At 39.3% G+C, this 15,420-nt stretch overlaps 1 protein-coding gene across 14 annotated transcripts in view; it reads left to right on the forward strand.

The window, feature by feature from the left end:
- Zc3h12b (zinc finger CCCH-type containing 12B) overlaps positions 1-15,420 on the forward strand; it is a 216,968-nt gene that overhangs the window by 131,522 nt on the left and 70,026 nt on the right. For 5 of the 14 annotated variants that reach the window (XM_052733026.1, XM_052733046.1, XM_052733051.1 and 2 more), the window contains one exon: positions 15,119-15,223. The exons of the other annotated variants lie outside the window; for them this stretch is intronic. The gene's annotated coding sequence lies outside the window, so the exon portion shown is untranslated. The remainder of the gene's footprint in view (positions 1-15,118; positions 15,224-15,420) is intronic. 14 annotated transcript variants of the gene reach the window in all.

Below are 15,420 nucleotides of genomic sequence, written 5' to 3' on the forward strand. Positions count from 1 at the left end.
GACATTTAGAAAGAGTGAATAGACAGACACAAGCAAGTCTTGGAGCAAAGAAACAGTTTCTCACGTTTCCTGACTGCCTGGTCCAAGGAATACTGAGGACCAAGGAATAACGGGGAATAGTCAGAGACAGGTAACCCCACCAGAGACCCAATTGTTGGTATTGAATGGAATGCAAAGCTGTCAGTAAATGAGAAAGCAGATTTGTTGCTGGTGGAAAAGAACAGATCTGTTGTGGGTGGAGCAGGTGATAAGGTCCTAGAGTGAAATGAGTACCTTTGGCAGGCCCTACTAAGGTATGCCACTAAGCACATGCCATACACAATATTGTATTTTAAAAATGGCGCACAACAATCCCGGCAGGTGGGAGCCATGGGAGAAAGATATACCATGTCACATGGAGACTTTCATTGAAGGGAGGGGGAGAAGGGAGCTGAGGAGAGAAGAAGAAGAAGAGAAAAGGAGTCGGAAAAGTGGGGAGAGAGGAGGTGCAGACAAAACCTCATGGGAAGAGAGAGAGAGAGAGAGAGAGAGAGAGAGAGAGAGAGAGAGAGAGAGAGAGAGAGAGAGAGAGAGAGCGCGAGCGAGCGACAGGCAGTGCCTGCCTTTTATAAGAGAACATAGCAAATGCACACAGGGGGTGCTCTTAGTGGCTGTAGCTGAAGATGTATCCTGTCAGGATCCTAAGGGCAAGCCAGACAGATGCCTGAATGCTAACAGAGAATGTGGGAAAGAAGGAACTCCTAGTCACTGTTGGTGGGAATATAAATTGATATTGCTGCTATGGAAAGCAGTATGGATGCTACTCAACAAGCTAGAAATAAAATTACCATGTGAACTAGATATACTATTCCCGGAGATTATGTGTGTGTGTGTGTGTGTGTGTGTGTGTGTGTGTGTGTGTGTGTGTGTGTGTGTGTGTGTGTGTATGGGCTAAAGGATGCTATATTTTACTATAGAAATATGATTATCCATGTTTATTGATATACTATTCACTAGGAAATAAAGTCAACCTCTATGTCCAACTGAAGAACCAGTAATGAAAATGTGGTGTATATACATAATGGAACTTTTCTTATGAGAATAATTTCTTGATGTGATCTTGAATTGCTTTGCGGGTATTTTATTGAGAACTGTTGCTTCTATGTTCATTCGAGAAATTGGCCTATAATCCTTTTATATTTTTAATTATTCTTTTAGAACTTCATAATATATACAGTGCATTTTGATTATACCCACCACCTACTCCCATCTCTAAGAACCACCACCACATCTCCCTCAACTTCATGTTCCCTTTTTTAATCTACTGAGTCCAATTAGTGCTTCTAGTTTGTACATGGATGTAGACCCTTCCAATGACACATGGGCAAGCTTCTAGGAGCCACACCTCAAGAAAATAGACTGTTGCTCCCCGGCAACCATAAACTGCCAGTAGTTCCTCTGCTAGATATATTATTTCATGAGTGTCTCCCCAACCCATTTTGGAACTGTCAGGTTTTAGCATCAGGACAATGCTAGCTTAATAAAAGATTATTGAAGTGTTCCTTCCTTACCTACTTTATGGATCAATTTGAGAAATATTAGTGCTGTTCTTCTTTGAAGAACTGCTGTAATTTTGTGCTGAATCAATCTGGACTGGGGCTTTAAGTTTTTGGGGGGGAGGTGACGGGGCAGGGGGAGATTTTTCATCACTGCTTCAAATTTACTGAATTTTAATATAGATCTGTTTTAATTATTTACTTCATCTTTCTTTAAATATAGTTAGTCATACACATCTAGAAATCCATCCTTTTTTATATTTTCCAATTTCAAAGAATAAGCATTTCTATAATATATTCTTATGTTTTTCCTAAATTTCTTTTGGTACCTAGTGTTATAGCTTCTTCTTCATCTCCAATTCTATTAATCTGTGTCTTCTCTTGTTTTTCTTTTGGTTAATTTGGCTAATGGTTTGTCAGTGTTGTTGATTTTTTTCCCAAGAACCAACTCTTGGTTACAATGATCCTCTATACTAGTTATTTTTCATTTTTATTTTTTTCACTTTCTGCCCTGATCTTATTTGTTCCTCCCAATATACTTCTTTTGGGATTGTTTTATTTCTGTTTTTATAATGCTTTAAGATAATTATCAGGTTATGTATTTGAGGTCACTCTGGTTTTTAATGTAATTTGTTCTTTGATAGTTGTTCTCACACCCCCTTATCAATTTCATATCATGTTTTATTTTATAACCCACTGAGCCTAATTAGTGCTGGGTCATAGATGCTTGAGTATGTGACCATCTTCCTCAACATCTCCCCAATCCATTCCCCTTCCTTTACTAAAACACTGTGTCCTCTTATTTTTTAAAAAAAAACCCTCAAGTCTAAATTGTACTGCCCATATACTCTTGGATATGTTGCCTTCCATCAGAGTATGGTCAGTCTACCAGCAACTATACTCCTAAAGAAAATTAGCTCTCTTCTCTCCCTCATCACCCATCAATTGTCAATAGCTCATCAGCTAGAGGTGCATGCTCGCATGTCTTCCCCCATTCATTCTGGAATATTGAATAGCTTGATTTAGTGCAAGTATTGTGCAGGCAAGCACAGCTGCTGTGAGTTCATGACCAAAGGCATCCTCTCATGCCCCAAAAACAGTTTTGTCTCAGTCCTCCACCAAACTCTGGCTCTTACAATCTTTGTGCCCCTTGAAATTAACACACCCCTATCTGGACCAGGATAAAGAAAAACAGAGGACTTTAAAAAAATCACAAATGGAATTTGAGAAATTATAACAGACAACTCAAATAAAAAAATATCATAATGAACTATTATGAAAACTATCTTCGAAATTAGATCATCCAGAAGAAATGATAAATCCCTTTAAAATATTACCTATCAATACAGAATAAATAGAACAGACAAATAACTAATAAATACATTGAAGAAATAATTAAAAACGTTCTAGCAAAAAGGCAGAGCAATAGGTTGCTTCAGAGAAAAGTTCTACAAAGTTACAAAGAATACTTATCAATTCTCCTTAAATTCTGAAAAATAAAGATATAGAGAACACTGAAAATTACATTATACAAAGTGAGGATCACCATAGACCAAAGATACCATGAGAAAATTATAGAGCTATAAATCTGATGCACTTTTATGAAAAAAATCTTCAATTCCATTACTAATTCATGTTAAACTTAATTATAAAATTATCTTGGAATTGAAGAAGAATGGCAGTGCTATGTCCAAATGGATTCAGGGAAGGACATGACTCAGGTGACAAGGGGATCAAGAAAAAACAAAAAGATGTGGAGAAAAACCTGGGGTAGGGTAGATGGAGAAATCATAACAGCCTGAAAGTTCAGCATGCTTATTATATAAAGTTGACCAGGGAGCTGAGGTTACTGCATACAACTAAACAAGAAGGTGATGTTACATGCAGATAAACAAGAAGGCAGGGTTGATGGTATACAACTAGATCAAGGAGATAAGTTTAGTTATCTTAATAGGAGCTATCTCTGTAGGGGAGCAGTATTCTAGCCATAAATATCTAGGATGGGAGAAGCTATGGTGGGCATTTTCTGAATACACTGTCAACATGCACACTCAGTAAAAGGACGAACGGTGCTGGTGGTGGCGCTGGTGGTGGTACTGGTTACCATGTGGAAAGGGCACGGTCACGACAGAACCCAATGGTACTTTTTAGAGCTTTATTAGGAGAGAAAGGGGAAGAGGGGAGCCAGGCCTGGGGGGAGGGAGCAGAGCAGGGAACAGAGAGAGCAGAGAGCAAAGGGAGAGGGTGTGTACATAGTCCGTGCCTGCTGATGACATAAGATGCAAGACCCCAAGCTGCGCATGTGCTGGAGTGAGGGCAAGATCCTAATACTCAGACCACCCCCCCAAGGAAGGCTTTGACATTTCTCTGAGACTCGTCCAGGGATGAGATATAGGCTTTGCCATTCCCTTGTGGCTGAGGCTATGGTCCTCAACATGGAAGTGCCTATGTCAACAGAACACATTCACTCAGGACTTCATTCAATCAGAACTTCCTCCATTTCCCACAGGTAGGTTACAAGCAATACCTGTGAGGTCTTGAGATCAGATGGAAGAAAATCAAGATTTAAAAATACTAATACATAAATAAGAGAAAGTGCTACAGAAAAAAGCAACAAGACCAGGTGGTATTATCATTGCCTAGCCCATTTGTCACCAGAGAGGCTTCGCCCAGCAACTGATATAAATAGATGCAGAGACCCACAGCCAAACATTAGGCAGACCTCGGGGGATCCTGTGGAAGAGGGAGAGGAAGGATTGTAGGAGTCAGAAGGGTCAAAGCAACACAAGAAAACGCACAGAATCAACTCACTTGGGCTCATAGGGGCTCACAGAGACTGAATAACCAACCAGAGAGCTTGCATGAGACTGACCTGGGCCCTCTGCACATGTGTTGCATTATGTGGCTTGGTCTTCTTGTTGGACTGTAGCATGAATCTTAAAAGTTCTTATTAATAAAATCAAACCTGGAGCCAGGTATTGGGGTGAACTGGAAGATCAGAGAGACAGAACAAGCCACAGCTAACCTTACCGGACCATCTTCTCAGCTGGTCTTGTTTCCTCAGACTGGAAGCTTCTGTGTCTTCATCCCAATGGCTCTCAGCTAAACTGCTGCTGCTAGAAAGCCTGAAAGCTTAACCAGCCAAATGCTTAGCCAGCCAAATGCTTCTAGTTTCTGGTCCTCACGCCTTATATATCTTTCCTTTCTACCATCACTCCCTGGGATTAAAGGCTCGCTTTCTGGGATTAAAGGCATGTGTCACCATGCCTGGTCATTTCCAATGTGGCCTTGAACTCACAGAGATCCAGAGGAATTTCTACCTCTGGAGTGCTAGGATTAAAGGTGTGAGTGCCACCATTTTCTAGCCTTTGTATCTAGTGGCTGTTCTGTCTCTGACCCCAGATAAGTTTATTAGGGTGCACAATATTTTGGGGAACACTATACAGGCACATCGGACTCCTAACTGTGGGAGCAGGGGCTGTCTCTGAGTCTGTTACCTGCTTTTGGGTCCCTTTCGTACTGGGTTGCCTCAAACAGCCTTAATAGAAGAGGAAGTATGCAGTCTTACAGCAACTTGATATTCCATGGCTGGCTGATGTACATGGGAGGCCTGCCCTTTTCTGAAGAGAAAGGAGGAGGAGTGGATTTAGAGGAGAGGGGAGGTTGTGGAAAGGGACTTGGAGGAGAAGAAGGAGCAGAAACTGTGATTGGGCTAGGGAAAAAATAATTAGTTAATTTAAATTTTTTAAGTAAAAAACAAAAGAAGCTAACTAGCATCCTATCCCTACCAAGCTGCTTAGTGTAACACACATTCCTAAATGGTCTTGTAATAAAAACCTGGGGCCAGATGTTGGGGTAAATGCTGAAACATCAGCCAGACAAAGGAACAAGCCACTGCCACGTCTCACCTCACTAAAATCCTCTGAGTCCTCACCCAAAAGCCTCCAGCCAAAAAAGCCTCTAGCTGAAAGGGATGCTTCTTCTGAAAAGCCTGAAAAGCTCTAGTTCCTGTCTCTTCACACCTTATATACCTTTCGCCGACCAGCCATCACTTCCTGGGATTAAAGGCATGTATGCTTCCCAAGCAAGGGCATGAGATCTCAAGTGCTGGGATTAAAGGTATGTGCCACCACTGCCTGGCTCTGTTTCTCTCCTAGACTGAGTCAATCTCATGTAGTCCAGGGCGGCTTTGAACTCACAGAGCTCCAGACAGATCTCTGCCTCCCAATGTTAGGATTAAAGGTGTGTGCCAGCACTGTCTGGCCTCTATGTTTAAGCTAGTGGCTTGTTCTGTTCTCTGATCTTCAGCCAAAGTTTATTAGGGTACACAATATCACCACATTTCCCCCTTTTTGTCTAAAATAATAAAAGAAGGTTATAACTAATATAAGAAAAACTATATGCAATAAGTACAATAAGTATATACAATATATACAGACAAAGTTTATTAGGGTACACAATATATCACCACAGCTTGGATTGAACTGAGTTCCATTAGGGAAGTGTGTTTAAGTAGATTGAACAGTGGACACTTTGAGATGGAGACACCTCACACTGCTAAAAACCCAATTAGAATACTGAATTCAGCATCCCTGAAGATGAGAGAAAACTTTGGACACAGCAGCAGGAAAGGGTTATGGGAGGCTGAAGTTGGAAGATCTTCAGCACCCATCATCTCTCCATCTTCATCTCCCAAAGGAGAAAAGGCTTGGGATACCCATCAGAGCCCAGAAAAACATGTGGTACCATACTCTAGTGAAAGCAACAGACCCAAACAGCACAGATGGTAGAGATAGCAGCAGATACATGGTAAAAGAGTCTGAAGGTGAGAGATTATATAACACCTCACCTCCACCCCTCAGCACCTACCATAGCTGCAACAAACTATATAGAATCTAAATCAGGACAAGTTTGTGGGAGAGCTTCCTACAGTATCTTGAAGCCCTCCTCACATCAAGAAGGGAAGGAAGGAAGGGAGGGAGGGAGGGAGGGAGGGAGGGAGGGAGGGAGGAAGAGAAAAGAAAAGAAAGGAAAAGAAAAAGAAAAGAACAAACATAAACACATGCGGGCATGGCCTTCATACTCTTTAGAGTTTCAAGCAAAGAAAGCCTTGTACAATCTGTACTAACCACTGCAGCACAAGAAATAGGATTGTGATTTGCAACATGAGGAAATCGGACTAGGATTTCTCAAAAACTAATAGTCTACCAGAGAATCTTTATCTTAGGAGGACAAACTTACTTAACTTGTTTGAATTGCTGAAACTAGTAGTCTCCCATCATATACGAAGACAATACAAGGAGTACGAGAAACCATATCTTCTCAACAAGGAAGAAACATGGACTGAAAGCATCACTTTCCTCACTTATATTTTACTATTTTAATCTTTAATATTACTTTCTTTTTTAGTATTTACACATTTTGTACAACAGTTGTTGGGTCATAACTTAAGTCTTGCTGAAAAGACTTTTATATCTGTCAGTCCTTTATCTAAACCTAATATTCAGTATTTTGCCTGCTGTTATCCATCTCTAAAACAGATATATTCCTTTTCCTTCTTACTTTGCCCACTCTTCCTTCCTTCCATTCACTCCCCCACTTTATCATTTAAGTGTTGATTCCTTTAACTTTAAATAAAAAAATGAACCAAAAATACACTATACTACATTTTTTTTAAATTGTACCCAGTTTTCTTTCTGAACCCTATAGGGGACAGAATTGTCTTCTCCTGTAGTTAATAGTGTGCTCCCTTTGAATAATTATTGCTTAGGGAAGGAGGTGGGAGGTAAATATGGGAAAAGGAGGGAAGTAGATAAAATAGACTATGCATGGGTGAAAAAGTCACAAGAAATCATACTATTAACTATTTACCAAAAAGAAAAAAAACCTATAGCACACTTAATTCAGTATATAAATATACATACATAGTTTTAATGAACTTTTCTCATCTAAGCTGATGGCACTCCCTCCAAGAGCCAAAGATCACCAAAAACAAAACAAAACAATAAATGCCAATACCAGACATAAGATTGCTCTTCAGAGTTGTTAGTCAGCCCTGCCCAAGACTCCCAAAACATACAGTCTGTTGCTGTTGCCCTTGGTCACTTGCAAGAGGTGGAAGGAAAGTATCTATTGCAAAAGATACCTTGCACTCCAGAATGCACCATACAGTCTTCCAAAGGAGGGAGGCAAGCAATAGTCATACCCAGCTATGACATCTATGTACCACATAAATGACAAACATGGTGTGATAACCCTTGAGGTGCAGTAGTGGTATGCATACCTTGATGGTAACCACTAGCTCTCTAATTGTATTTAAGACCCACTCAACAAGAGAGACACCATGAATGGTACTTGAAACTAGATATCTACTCAGGGCTAGTGACATCATGGTTAGACAAAATCCCTAACAATCTGTAAATACTTGTCCTTATACCCTGCCGAACCAGCAGAATCCCTAGCAATCTGTAAATATTTGTCCTTATACCCACATATAATCTTTTCCCCTCATCCAGGACACTCTCTCTTTGCAATGGATAGAGACCACTACAGAAAACCACAACCAATCAAAATGCAGAGTTGTGGAATCCAATCTCAATGGATACATCTACAAAACACTCTTGCACCTAAGGCTTGGAACATTGCAGAAGAAGAGGCAGAAAGATTGTAAGAGCCAGAAGATCCAGGACTTTGCTGTGAAAATTATGTCTCCTAGTAACATCAGAAGCTATATCAGTAAAGTTTCACTAATATGACTACCAAAATGTAATCTAAATGAAGAGGACACCAATGAACATTCCAAACTGCAGGAAACTGGAGTAAAGTTAGGAGTGGGAATGACAGCCCTCCCAGAGAGGAGCACACTAATTGGTTGTCCAGGACCAAATGGTCAACCCTGAAAACATGCATAGAAGTAACAGTATATAGACTCAACAACTTATATTTAGAGATACATATGTATATAGAAGCACATATATGCATGTACTACTTGATGAAAAAAGAGGCCATGGATTTGAAACAGAGTGGAGAGGTGCATATGGGAAGCTTTGCATAGAGGAAAGGGAAGGAAGAAATGCTGTAGTTAAAATACAATCTCAAAAGCAAACAAAAATCAATGCTGCCCGCCCCTACTAAACATAAATCTAATGGTTATGGGAATAACTTGTGGAAAATAAACTATAAACAGTGGGAAACGTAGAGTAACTACACAAACATACCAAATGACACACAAAATATAACAAATTGACACAAAACAATGTGAGATGGCATTCTATTATGAAATCCTCAGAAACCGACAACATATCAGTATCAGAATGCAAAGGTAATAAAATGACCAAAATGTCAGAAAAAGATTCAGAGTTCTAGTTTTAAAAATGATGACTTATCATGTAAAGGACTCACAGAAGCAGGTGATCAACTAAGTAAATCAATTCCGGACCCAGAAAAGAGAGTTATTAAGGAATACTAAATGTTTAGTAACTTGAAGGAAAAGAATTTACAGCAGACATCACTTGTGACAGTATGCACAAGATCTGTGTAATAATCCCCAGACAGCCAAACCCCAGCATCGAAGAGGAAAGGTGGACACACAGTCCTACTACTACCTGAGGAGCTGTTAGCATTTGATGGCTGCCGGGAGAGGGAAAACCGTGATTATTTTTTCTGGAGTGTGTGTAATGATGTGACCACCGCTGGATGAACACATACCAGATCAGGCCCCGGTTCCAACACAAACTGGACTTGAGGGGGGACAGAAAGAAAAAAGTAATCCCAAAGTGGTTAGGAAGGGACGGGGTGGTAAAGAAGGTGGAAAGGGGAAGAGTTATGGGTGTGAGTGTGTTAAAATACATTGCATGAAGTTCTCAAAGAGTTAATAAAATACTTTTAAAGTGTAAAACATTGATGAAAATTACAGCAAAGAAATATATACGCTGGAAAAGAATCACACAGAAATTCTGGAAATGAAAGAATCAATTAAAAAGAACAACATCAAAAAGAGAAGACTGGAAAGAATGAATTTCAAGGGGGGAGAACAAACTCAACACAACAATATACACTTTTTTTTGTTTTTCAAGACAGGGTTTCTCTGTGTAACATTGGCTGTAGACTCATTCTGTAGACCAGGCTGGCCTCAAACCCACAACCTCTGCCTCTGCCTCCTGAGTGCTGGACTTAAAGGCGTGTGCCACCACTGCTCGGCATATACACATACTTTTAGTTAATGAATATGGGACTGAAAACCTACATGCTGAGCGATTTGTGCAACCCACAGGTGATACTACCCAGTTCCTACTATCTCAAGGACCCGTGGGCCAAGCCTTGCAAGCATTCTACAAGTAACAGCATATCATCCCATGTGCTCTGACTTTATGTGCCCCTGGCACAGCACAAGGGATCCCTTCCTGCCCTTACCCATTGGTACTCTAACACTGTCAGTTGAAGAACTGTGCTGAGCATCTCTGCACCCTATTGATAACTCTCTCCCCTCTCTCTCTGTCTCTCACTTGTGTCTCTCTGTCTCTCTCTCTCCCTCTGTCTCCCTTTTTCTGTCTCTCCCTTTCTCTGCCACTTGAACTTCAATTTCTGAGCAACTGCAGTGAGAGCCTGCTAGATCAGGAGGGATTTTGTGTACTCAGAAACTGCATCTATCTCTGTCTGAGCTAAGACCACTACTAATACCCAATTGTACATGTGGCCCCAGGAATGAATCTCAAGTACTATCCAGTTGAATCCAAAACCTGCCAAGTTGGGGTACTAGTAAATAGAGATCCAAATTCTCACTCAAAAAAAAAACATAATACAGATATCCATATCAAAATAATAGCCAGTGTTGTAATGTAAGATAGCCAGATCCAACTGCAGAAACACAACACATGAAAAAAAAAACAAGACAATATATCTCCTCTAAAAATTAGTATCACTATAGTAATGTCCTCCACAGAAAGCAACTTACATGACCTCCAGGACAATGGATTCAAAATAGCAATTTTAAGTATGCTCAAGAAACTCAAGTGGGCCCGGCGGTGGTAGCGCATGCCTTTAATCCTAGCACTCAGAGGCAGGTGGATCTCTGTGAGTTCGAGTTCAACCTAGGCTACAGAGTGTGTTCCAGGAAAAGTGCCAAAGCTACACAGAGAAACCTTGTCTCGAAAAGCCAGGAGAGAGAGAGAGAGAGAGAGAAATAAAAAGATCAGCATAAATGTTACCAGTAAAATGTACCAAGTAGAAGACAGACTATCAGGGCTTGAAGATAAGGAAGAGGAATTGTGTCACTTAGTCAAAGAAAATGATAAATCAAAGAAAATATGAATGGACCATGCAAGAACTCTAAGACGATATAAATATTTTGTTTTAGAGTTTTTGGAAAATATTTTCAACAAAATCGTAGAATATGTCCCAAATATAGGGAGAAAGATGCTTTTCTAAGTGCAAAAAGCATACATGATACCAAGTAGACAAACAGAAAAGAAATTTCATATTTTATATAATAGACAATAAATATACAAAACAAACAAATGATATTGAAGCTGCAAGAGAGAAAGACCAACTCACATACAAAAGAAGGCTTATCAGAGTAACAATGATTATTGTTGGGAAAATTTTAAGACCATTAGGGTTTGTCTTAGTTAAGGTATTTGTTTCTGTGGTAAAACACCATGACTAAAAGCAGCTTGGGGAGGAAGGGGTTTACTTCAGCTTACAATCTAAGGTCACATTCAATCACTGAAGGAAGTCAGGGAAGGAACTGAGGCAGAGGCCATGGAGGAATGCTGCTTGCTAGGTTGATCCTCCTGGCTTGCTCAGTTTGCTTTTTTATGCATCTCAGGACCACCTTCCAAGGAGGGGCATCACCCAAGATTGTCTGGATCCTCCCACATCAATCATTAATCAAGCAAATTCCCTACACAGTTGCCAACAAGCAATCTGGATGGAGGCATTTACTCAAATGAGTTCCTCTTCCCAGATAACTCTAGATTATGTCAAGTTGACAAAATAACACAATCAGGGTAATTGACCCTTTGTCAACTTGACACACAGACCCAAAACTTTTCAATTGTAAATGTTCCTTGTTCAACCCCAAGATCTCATATTAATATTAATATCACAATATAAAGCAAAAATAATATTCAAACTACCATGGTCTTTAAATATTCAAACACTTTAAAAGATTAGTCTTTTCAAAGTATTTAGTTTCTCAACTATGGGTGCCTGTAAAATAATAAGTTTCATACCTTCTTAACCCAAAAGGAAGAAGAGGGCACAGTTACAATAAGAATAAAGCAAAACCTAAGTTCAGAAGTATAAATAGTTCAATTTCTAATACCTGGGACTCTTGGAATAAGGTAAGGTTCTGTTAAAGCATTTGAAAATGCTGCAAGCTAAATTATTTTTTAAAACCCAGGATTAATACCCAATCTAGATAAAGGCACAACAGAAAAAGAAAATTATAGAATAATCTTTTTGATGAACATAGATACAAGAAAATAATTTCTTATATTTTGTCTGAACACAATATAATAAAGATAGAAATTAACATCAACAGAGACCACAGAAAATACAGACAGTCATGGGATAATGAATGAATAACAAAAGAAATAAAAATGAAATTTAAAATTCAATCAAATAAAAATATAAACACAAAATACTAAAATCTATAGGATATAATTAACTTAGTCTTAAGAGGAAAGGTTTTAGCTATGAGTGCAAGCAAAAAAATGGGAAGGAACTAAAATATACAACTTAATAATGTACATTAAGGTCCTAGAAAAATAAGAAAAAAAAACAGTACCCCCAAACAATAGAAAGGCATTAAAAAAATCAAGATCAAAGCAAGAACCAATGACATAGAAATGAAAAATACAAAGAATAAGTCAGAGTTTGTTCTTTGAAAGGATTAACAAGATTGAGAAAATATTAGCTATATTAACCAAAAGGATGAGAATGAAGATCAACTCAAATCAGGAATGAAAAAGGAGACATTACAACAGATACAAAAGAAACATATTTCATAAACCTATATTCTACCAAACTGGAAAACATAAAAAATAGATTAACTTCTCAATGCATATATACTATTAACGTCAAACCAGAAGAAATAAAAATTTAAACAAACCCATCACAAGTAATGAGAGTGAAATGATTAAAATAAAATGTAAATCCATGTCCATCTGGCCCATGCCCTGATGGATTCATTGCAGAATCTTTATTTTATTTTGTTTCTTTTTTCTTTTTTTATTATTAAGAAATTTTCTATTCATTTTACATACCAGTCACAGATCCCCCTCTCCTCTCTCCTTCTGCCCTCCAGCCTTCCCACCAACCTACCCCCCATCCCCACCTCCTCCAAGGCAAGGCCTCCCATGGGGAGTCACCAGAGCCTGGTACATTCAGGTGAGGTAGGTCCAAGCCCCTACCCCTGCACCAAAGCTGTGTAAGGTGTCCCACCATAGGCACTAGGCTCCAAAAAGCCCACTCATGCACCAGGGATGGATTCTTATCCCACTGCCAGGGGGCCCCTTAAACAGCTCAAGTTAAACAACTGTCTTGCCTATGCATAGGGCCTAGTCCACTCCCATGGGGGCCCCATAGCTATTGGTCCACAGTTCATGAGTTCCCACTAGTTTGGTTTGGTTGTCTCTGTAGGTTTCTCCATCATAATCTTGATGCCCCTTGCTCATAGAATCCCTCTTCCCTCTCATCGACTGGACTCCAGGAGCTCAGCCTGGTGCTTGGCTGTGGATCTCTACATCTGCTTCCATCAATTACTGGATAAGGGCTCTATGATGACAGTTAGGATATTCACCAACATGATTACCAAAGTAGGCCAGTTCAGGCACCTTCTGCACTAGTGCTAGTAGTCTAAGGTGGGGTCATCCTTGTGGACTCCTAGGAACTTCCCTAGCACCCTGTTTCTCCCTATTCCCATGATGTCTCCATCTATCTTGGTATCTCTTTCCTTGCTCTCCCACTCTGTCCTTGTTCCAGCTCGACCATCCCATTCCCTTATGTTCTCATCTCCCTTCCCCTACCCTCCTTCACCTCCATCCTCAGTTTGCTCAGTATTCTGCCTGCATTACACCTGCAGACCAGAAGAGAGCACCAGATCTCACTACAGATGGTTGTGAGCCACCATGTGGTTGATGTGACATGAACTCAGGACTTCTGGAAGAGCAGCCAGTGCTCTTAACCTCTGAGCCACCTCTCCAGCCCCTCATTGCAGAAGCTTAACAGATGTTTTAATTAAAACATAAAACTGATACTTCTCAATTTATTCTATGTAATAGAAAAGGAATAAATGCATCCAAATTATTTTTATTACCATATAAGTATTTTGTTTATCATGGAAGAAAAAAACATAGTAGCAAGTTCTGTGTTGGCTTCAATAAAACCAAATGGTTACTTTTTAACACAGATACTACACTTCAAATACACTATTGAAGTCAACAGTCATCACTACAAATTACTTGTTGAAATAATCTATCCTAAAGAAAGAAAATTAGGAAAAAGAATTTTTAAAATTCCTCTAAACCACACATTTATAAATATTGTCATATTTAAAATGCTTGAAAGGCTTGAATTAGTGGAAAAGCAGTTTTCTTTTGGCAACAGAAAAATAGAAACTCAGTAACTGTTTACCAAATGTTCTAGGAATCCAAAGCTGTACTATTCCAGATTTGTTTGTTTTGATTTTGGAATATCAGATATTAATTTGAAATAAGTTTAGGTTCTTTTAAAATATTTGAAAACCCAGTAAGGCAAATTATTTTTAAAAGCCAGAATTACACCAATACCTGGTAATCTAGATAAAGGCACAAGAGAAAAAGAAAATTATAGAATAATCTCCCTGATGAAAATAGATGCAAAAAATCCCAATAAAATACTTGAGAACTGAATTCAAGAAAACATGAAAAAAAAGCAATCCACTATAATTCAGGCATGGTTCAATATACACAAATCAATAAATGTAATCTACCACATAAGCAGGCTCAAAGACAGAAACCACATGATCATCTCATTAGATGAAGAAAAGACCTTAGACAAAATCCAACATCATTTCATGATAAAAGCTCTGGATAATCTAGAGATACAGCAGATATATCTCACCATACAAAAAGCATTATACCTCATGATGTCATTGTTTTTCTCTACTGAGTAGTACTCCATTATGTATATGTACCACATTTTATTTATCCATTCTTCAGTTGAAGGGCATCTAGGTTGTTTCCAGGTTCTAGCTATTACAAATAATGCTGCTATGAACATAGCTGAGCATGTGTCCTTGTGGTATGATTGAGTATTCCTTGGGAATATGCCCAAGAGTGGTATAGCTGGGTCTTGGGGGAGATTGATTCCCAATTTTCTAAGAAATCACCATATTGATTTTCAAAGTGGCTGTACAAGCTTGCATTCCCACCAACAGTGGAGGAGAGTTGCCCTTGCTTCACATCCTCTCCAGCATAAGCTGTCTTCAGTGTTTTTGATTTTAGCCATTCTGACAGGTGTAAGATGGTATCTCAGAGTCGTTTTGATTTGCATTTCCCTGATGATTAGAGATGTTGAGCAATTCCTTAAATGTCTTTCAGCCATTTGAGCTTCCTCTGTTGACATCATGAAGTTTGCAGGCAAATGGATGGATCTAGAAAAAATCATCCTGAGTGAGGTAACCCAGACTCAGAAAGACAAACATGGTATGTACTCACTCATAGGTGGATACTAGATGTAAAACAAAGGATGACTAGACTGCTACTCACAACTCCAGGGAGGCTACCTAGTAAAGAGGACCCTAAGAAAGACACAGGGATCACCCAATGACAGAGAAATGGATGAGATCTAGATGAGCAAACTGGACATGGAGGGGGGCGGGTAATGAAGGGCAAGGGTCAAG

This window comes from Peromyscus californicus, unplaced genomic scaffold, assembly GCF_007827085.1.
Source record: "Peromyscus californicus insignis strain IS unplaced genomic scaffold, ASM782708v3 Scaffold_10__1_contigs__length_136768540, whole genome shotgun sequence".
In the NCBI taxonomy this organism is placed as follows: Eukaryota; Metazoa; Chordata; class Mammalia; order Rodentia; family Cricetidae; genus Peromyscus; species Peromyscus californicus.